This window comes from Bos taurus, chromosome 8 (genome assembly GCF_002263795.3).
Source record: "Bos taurus isolate L1 Dominette 01449 registration number 42190680 breed Hereford chromosome 8, ARS-UCD2.0, whole genome shotgun sequence".
Taxonomy (NCBI): Eukaryota; Metazoa; Chordata; class Mammalia; order Artiodactyla; family Bovidae; genus Bos; species Bos taurus.
The window spans coordinates 22,977,139-22,984,738 of NC_037335.1; the positions used below are offsets into that span (position 1 = coordinate 22,977,139).

Below are 7,600 nucleotides of genomic sequence, written 5' to 3' on the forward strand. Positions count from 1 at the left end.
GTCTTTATTTTTTGTGGGTTACTCTTGTCTTCTCAGGTGACCAGTATATTTGTTATCTGGGCATCTCTTTAGTTTTCCCTCAAGTTCCTGAATCATTTCGTCCAGTCGATTTTTCTGTCCTATGCTACAGTTTTCTCAGCTTTAAAATAGGGAAATGGGAGTGGATACATATGTACTTGGAGAAGGCAATGGCACCGCACTCCAGTGAGGAAAATCCCATGGATGGAGGAGCCTGGTGGGCTGCAGTCCATGGGTTCGCTAAGAGTTGGACACGACTGAGCGACTTCACTTTCATCCATTGGAGAAGGAAATGGCAACCCACTCCAGTGTTCCTGCCTGGAGAATCCCAGGGGCGGGGGAGCCTGGTGGGCCGCCGTCTGTGGGGTCGCACAGAGTCGGACACGACTGACGCGACTCGGCAGCAGCACATATGTACTTACAGTTGGTTTACATTGTTGTGCAGCAGAAACCAACACAACAGTGTAAAGCAATTATTCTCCAATTAAAAACAAAATAGGGATAATGAGAATACTGTACTCCATTCAATATAGCGTCTCATGTTATTTACTCTATATGATGATGATATAACAACTTACAAAATTATCATATATGAGTAGATTATATAAAGCATCCGGGACACATTAAACATAGCTGTGAGAGTTCTTACAGTGACAGGTGTATACAAAGGTTTCACCATTATTTCATATCTACCTTAAATAGGATTATGCCATATCTGTGTTTGTTCAACTCTAATTTTTAATGCAAAACTTCTACCTCTGTAAGTTAGAATAGGTTAACCTTTTCTAGTATTGTACAAAGAATATCTATACATTTTTAAATTTTACTAGCAAATGAAAGAATCTCATAGCTGTAGCAAGCACACCGAGATATTTACTGGGCATCAAGTCAACATGCAATCAGAACATTTGGCATATAAGGTGCCTATTAAGTAGCTAATGGTATATTAAGTGGAAACCTACATTATGCTTAATACAAAACCATCTTGATTATGAATTTTAAAGCAGCTTATGTGTATGAAATGACAGTTTTAAAAAGTGAATAAAACTCTCCAATGCAAAGCTATGTATAAATTTGAAAGTTTAACATAAGATCCTAGGCTAAAAGAGACGAGAAGAAAGAAAGATTTTGAAAATTGAGATGAATTATTTATGGTAGTTACTGGGTCATAAGTTTGTCAACTACAGCTTTCGCTCAATTGAACTGAGATGAACAAAGAAGTCATTTTGAAAACATTTGCAGATGATCTTGTTTGGCATAAGGAAAATATTTAAATGTGCTGTGAATTTCAGACTTATTTATACATTTAAAAATATTTTTCAACTAGTTGAACACTGAAGGAGAAAGTAACCATTTATATTAAATGAAATCATTTTCCCTTTCCCAGGGGCTCCTGTCTCATTCTTGTCCTCACGTCTTCCCACAGAAGGGCCCCAACATCTAGAAGATGCCAGTCCAGACTGTACGTGCCTTTCCCCTTTCCCTGAATCAGTCCTTTCCCCAAAACAGCCCTGAATCTGAAAACACACCACAACATGCTCTCATTTCCAACCATCAATCGTTGCATAAAAGGGGCACTGGTGTAAAGCGCTCTGGCTAAAATCTCCCAGGAAGGGGAGAATGGAAGCAGAGGCAGGGGCAGAAACCATAGGCTCCAGGCAAAGTGGCTGCCAAGCTCCCCTGGGCCGTTGGGCAGGAAAAGGAAGTTTCCTCACTGCTCCCGAGGTTCCACGAGATCCCTGGGCCCCAGCAGCGCCTTGCCCGAGCCCGGGGCTCCTGCCGACTGGGACTCCTCGGTTTTCCTTGGTGGATCCCACACTAGAGCTCAAGGCGCTTTACCTGGAGTTGGTGCCCACTGGGCGGGCAGGGCCATTGGTCTGTTACAGGGAGATCTGCGGTGCCCATCCCAGCCACAGAGGTGTCAGGAAGGCGGCCTTGAGCTCCTTGTAGAGCTGTAGCCCTGGGACTCAGTTTTGCTGAAGTGCTGAGTTTGGCGATTCCTGGTCTCTAGGAGGATGGCAATGGTGATGATCATGATTCTCCCGGGCTGGAGAACATCACCCTCCGTGTCATCAGGGAAGGGGCTGGCATCTGGTGAGCTTGGTGATGCTGCAGTTATTGGGCTGTGCCAGCCTTTATCCAGCTGTTCCCAACACCTTCCCCCAAATAAGGTCTTTAAATAGGTCAGAATTGTCACTTTCTACACTTTTATCAGTTTTGTTTTCATGGAGAAACTTTTCCCTTCTATCCTGGGCATCAGAGAATGTCACAGCTTCGAAGCTTCTTTTGTGTTATTACACTGGAAATGAAATATACTCATGGAAAAGTCTCAATCCAAAAGCAGATATTCATCTATATGAGTCAACTCAGCTTAAAATAAAACCCTGAAGCTCAATCTAACTCTCTTCTTTAGTCTAAAAGAGAACTCAGAGGTGTGACTACATAGTCTATTCTGACAGTTTAAATTGCAGGAAAATAAATCTAGCCACAACTCTGCATTTCCTTTTTAAGGTCTAATACATAAGGTTTGAATTCTTCCACAATGATTTACAGGCCCATAGTTCTCATTTTCTGATGGTCTACAGATAACAGTGGCATAATACTGAACATGGGTTAATTCACAGTTTCTTTATGCTGTCACCAAAGTGTGCTGACCGCACACACATGTGACAATATGCTTGATGATGTGCATTCCAGAACAGTCAGGCACAAATGGTGACTGCCCTCCTGGGAGCAGGGCAGAGGACACCGAGTCAGGATGAGGAGGAAGGAGGCAACAAGTGCTCAGAGCAGCTGAGGGCCAGTACTCACAGTGGATGAAGAGGAGGGACTGGGAGCAGCAGGAAGCTCTACTCTCACACAATCTGGGGCTCCTGAGTGTAGCCGTTCCAGACTTTTACTTCCTCCTCTAAAAGATGAAGACAACTTTAGTAGCAGCCATAGAGGACATTCTTTACTTCAAATAATACAAGTTTGCAAATTAGGCTGAGAATGTGAAACTTAGTGAATGATAACAGTCTTTCATATCAATATAACCAATTCAGTTCAGTTCAAGTCGCTCTGTCATGTCCGACCCTTTGTGACGCCATGAACTCCAGCACGGCAGGCCTCCCTGTCCATCACCAACTCCCAGAGTCCACACAAACCCATGTCCATTGTGTCAGTGATGCCATCCAACCATCTCATCCTCTGTTGTCCCCTACTCCTCCTGCCCTCAATCTTTCCCAGCATCAGGGTCTTTTCCAATGAGTCAGCTCTCAGCATCAGGTGGCCAAAGTGTTAGAGTTTCAGCTTCAACGTCAGTCCCTCCAATGAACACCCAGGACTGATCTCCTTTAGGATGGACTGGTTGGAGCTCCTGGTACTCCAAGGGACTCTCAAGAGTCTTCTCCAACACCAGAGTTCAAAAGCATCAATTCTTCCGCACTCAGCTTTCTTTATAGTCCAACTCTCACATCCATACATGACCACTGGAAAAACCATAGCCTTGACTAGACAGACATTTGTTGGTAAAGTAATGTCTCTGCTTTTTAATATGCTGTCTAGGTTGGTCATAACTTTCCTTCAAGGAGCAAGTGTCTTTTAATTTCATGGCTGCAATCACCATCTGCAGTGATTTTGGAGCCCAGAAAAATAAAGTCAGCCACTGTTTCCACTGTTTCCCCATCTATTTGCCATGAAGGGATGGGAACGGATGCCATGATCTTCGTTTTCTGAATGTTGAGCTTTAAGCCAACTTTTTCACTCTCCTCTTTCACTTTCATGAAGAGGCTCTTTAGTTCTTCTTCACTTTCTACCGTAAGGGTGGTGTCAACTGCATATCTGAGGTTATTGATTTTTCTCCCCACAATCTTGATTCCAGCTGTGCTTCTTCCAGCCCAGCGTTTCTCATGATGTACTTTGCATATAACCAACAGTAACCTCTTTACTCCACCCTCAATCCAACCAAGAGAAGTTTTGCCTGCAAGTCTGTTAACACTGTCAAGGGTCTGCATGTTGAGGCCCTAGGAGAGGGACTAGATTCTAGGAGAGGGACTGCCTGCACAACTCTGAAGGAGCCCAGGAACCCACGTTTCCTCCCTTTTGATCAGTGCCTGGTACATTATGGAGAGAAATACCCAGTAGTTTAAGTTCTTTGCAGAGAAACAGATTCTAGGAAAGTTGTCTAATAAAACACACTTGCTCTGCTAATAAATGAGATAATAAGCAGTCCCTTTCCTCAACCTCAGTAAGTTTTAGACCACCTCTGATGCTACTTTTTAAGCTACAGATTATGTTATACTTCAAAATCACACTGAGAGAAAAAGAAATCAGATTTGTGGTTAGGAAATTTTTTAAAGGATATTTTTTGTAAAGGAAATTTTTGTTCTAAAAGAACAAAATGACAGTTTTTTTAAAAAAAAGATGTGGAGAGAAGGAAAATGGCTAAAATGCTGTGTTTTGAGGCCTACCAAAACCAAAGTCTGTGAGAGGGGGTTGCCCAAAGGATTGTGAAGGAGCAGATCCCAAGATTCCGTGCTTACAGCAGTCCTAGAACATTATGAAAAGATATCTTACAGCACTTGAATCCTTTTGCTTGGGACCAGCATCTTGAAAAATTGTCTTATAAAATAATAGCTGCTCTGTGAAGAGTATAAATGAGGTAAACAGTCCCTAACATCATCCTCAGTTAGTCTCAGACCACCTCTGGTGATATTATTTTAAGACAGAGATTTTTTTAATGGTTACGAGACCAGGAAATCAGTTATAAAATGTGACAGAGGAGAGGATGACAAGAAATGGGACATCCCTACACTTTCCCTGCCACCAGAGAAGATGGCAACAGTACTTCTAAAGCTATTTCTTGGGTTAGTATTTGGCGTGAAGTAAGAAAGGACTTCTCTTGAGTATGAAATGTTAAAAGGCACCAAGTCTAAGCCATCAAGATAAATAACACTGTAACTCAATATTAAAAAATGAAAATACCAAAATACATGCGCTGAACAAAACATCAAAATTCTCAAGAAAGACAGGAAATGCCCTTTTATGTTCAAGACCATATGTGTCTTACAAAGAAAGGCTTCACATTGCCAATGAAATCTGGGCAATTTTCATTTCACCTATAAAATTCTTCCCAAAGAAAATGAAAAGATCAGACGTGGTAAATGCCCTCAATGCTTTGTACAGCACACTGCCTCTTCTTCCTCTGGTTCCTCTCTCCTTCTCTCTCTTCCATCTTCTTCCTTTCTTTTTGACTGCACAGCACAGCTTGTGGGATCTTAATTCCCAGACCAGGCATCAAATTCGCACCTCCTGCACTGAAAGCACAGTCTTACTCATTGGACCAGGGACATCTGCACTAATCCTTTTTTCTACACTACACTCAAGGTGGGGTGCTGGCAGTGGTGTTTCAGAAACTCAGCTTAAATAAAAATTACTTAAGACTGTCACAGAGTCACAAGAAATTGTCAAACAAATATAGAAGTGAGCTTGAATATATTAATGAGTTGGCTTCCATTTAAAGCCAGGAAAGTAAAATCATATTAAATTTTTGTTTCAGTATAAATAAACCATAGCTTTAAAAGAATTTAATAAAATACTAATAAATATGAAATTATTTTAACTCATATTTTAATATATTATCTAACATTTAAATATTTTCATAAAATGAATATTTCAATACTCACATATTTAATATCATATATTTAATATTTAAAGAATATTTCAAAATAAAAATTTAAATATTTAATGAGACATATAATTAAATATAAATTTAAATGCATAAAAATACAGCGCTGTGAGTTTGAATATTCTTACTTTCAGCTGTTCAATACTGTTTAATATTGAACAGTATTCAATATTGAACAGCTGAACTGTTCAACTGTTCAGCTGTTTAATACTTCCCTACTTCAAGGCCAGTTCCTTGAACGACACCCCGAGAGTCCCAGGGCATCTCCAGGGGCGCACAGCACCCCTGTCCTCGGGTGGCCGCGCTCCGACTCACCCGCAGGGCGTCCCCAACACCGTCCAGTCGTCCCATGGCCGCCGCCAAGTTTCCCCTTTCCGTGAGCTGTCCTTTCATCGGGCCAGAAAGGAGCCCGAATCTGTAAAATCGGCCCCAACTCGCTCTGATTCTCCTCTTCAAACGCCTCCCAGAACGCCTTTTCTTTGTAGAAGTGGCCTCGCTCAAGTTTCTGTGCGAAAAGAAAGCACAACACTCAGGGGAAAGCAGAAAACGCAAGGTTCCAGGCTTGCTACCACACAAAATGTCTCTGGCTAGGGCTCAGATTGAAGATTTCTTAGTGCACTACTCAAGGAGCACCAACTTAGTCTCTGAGCAGCGACGCCTTTCCTGCTGAAACGGCTGCCACACCCGCTGAAACGGTCTCAGAACTCGCAAACTCACTAATAAAACCGATAAGAAGACATCATCCGCCCTGTTGTGAACGCCCAGAGAAGAGCACTGTGCCAGGACCAGGGGAAGAAACCTTTCGCTCATTGATTAGCGGTGTCCGCGCGCCGCCTGTTGGCCTTTCAGTGAATCGCGGAAACTATAGCCAAGATCTATTTGCTGGTGGCAGGAGTGGTGCTCTGCTCCATCTCTGTTTGTTCTCTTGACAACAAATTCTTCATACATTTGAAACAGATGAAAACGATCCCCTCTCAGTCATGCCTAGACCACAGACACCACTTCAAGTTTCCTTGGAGAAGAGAGAATATCACCCCAATCCAGATGACTCAAGGCACCTATTATCACCAACGGATGCTCCAGCAAATCTCAGCCTCTTCACCACGGAGAGCAGCTGTGCTGCTTGGAACAGCGCCCTCCTCAACAAACTACTCCAGCCTGAATGAGAGCCTGGAACAGCTGGAAGAAGTGGCTCTGGATTGTCCCCATTTGGGAATTGCTGTCCGGAAGTATTTCCAAGGAATCCATCTCTACCTGAAGGGAAAGGAATACAGCCCCTGTGCCTGGGAGGTTGTCAGAGTGCAAATTGAAAAGTGCCTTTCCCTCATGTAAGAATCCTCAAAATAATTCGACAGATACAATGAAAATTACACTTGTGACAACTTTTCATTCAATCAGACTGTTGTTTGCTTAAGCCTCCAAAGTGACCATCTGTTTGCTTACAAGCTGAAAAATGTCTGAAATGAAAATCACAATTTTACAAAAATATTTAGACAGAGAATCGCAATCTCTTTTCTTAAATAAATAATTTTATAACATAATTTAAAAGATTTTTTATGTGTTTTAAGGGTATTTGTTATTTTCAACATATGAAATTTATTTTTTTTTATGGAAAAGTTAAGAGAGTATGTTGTTAAAGGTATTTGTCAGTTAACCTAAAGCTTAGCTTCTTTAACGTGTAAACAGCAAAGTGTAAGGAATTTGATCTACTGGACACTTTTCTTTCCTTCTTCGAAGAACACAATGCAGGCCTTGATCAGGTGAATCTTCTAGCTTGCTCTCCTCCAAAGAGTGAGTTGAGAACATTGGTGCCATTGTTTTGAGATTTTTTTCCATCATCAACCTGTGACTCCAAATTTGCCTGTAGCACTTGAGTCTATTCTCCTTGAAGGCAAAGAGAAAAGTCTGCTGGAT

At 41.8% G+C, this 7,600-nt stretch overlaps 1 non-coding gene across 4 annotated transcripts; it reads right to left on the reverse strand.

The window, feature by feature from the left end:
• Window positions 1-546: 546 nt before the first annotated feature.
• On the reverse strand, window positions 547-6,599 carry LOC100335340 (uncharacterized). Of its 4 annotated transcripts, none has more exons than XR_003036001.2 (3): window positions 6,404-6,550; window positions 6,002-6,191; window positions 547-2,926 (listed from the first exon to the last, which is right to left on the reverse strand). It is a non-coding gene; the product is annotated as an uncharacterized protein (transcript). The 4 variants fall into 4 exon arrangements; XR_003035997.2 differs by lacking the exon at window positions 547-2,926 and adding an exon at window positions 5,018-5,310 and having other exon boundaries at window positions 6,324-6,599; XR_003035995.2 differs by lacking the exon at window positions 547-2,926 and adding an exon at window positions 5,018-5,310 and having other exon boundaries at window positions 6,404-6,520.
• Window positions 6,600-7,600: the final 1,001 nt, after the last annotated feature.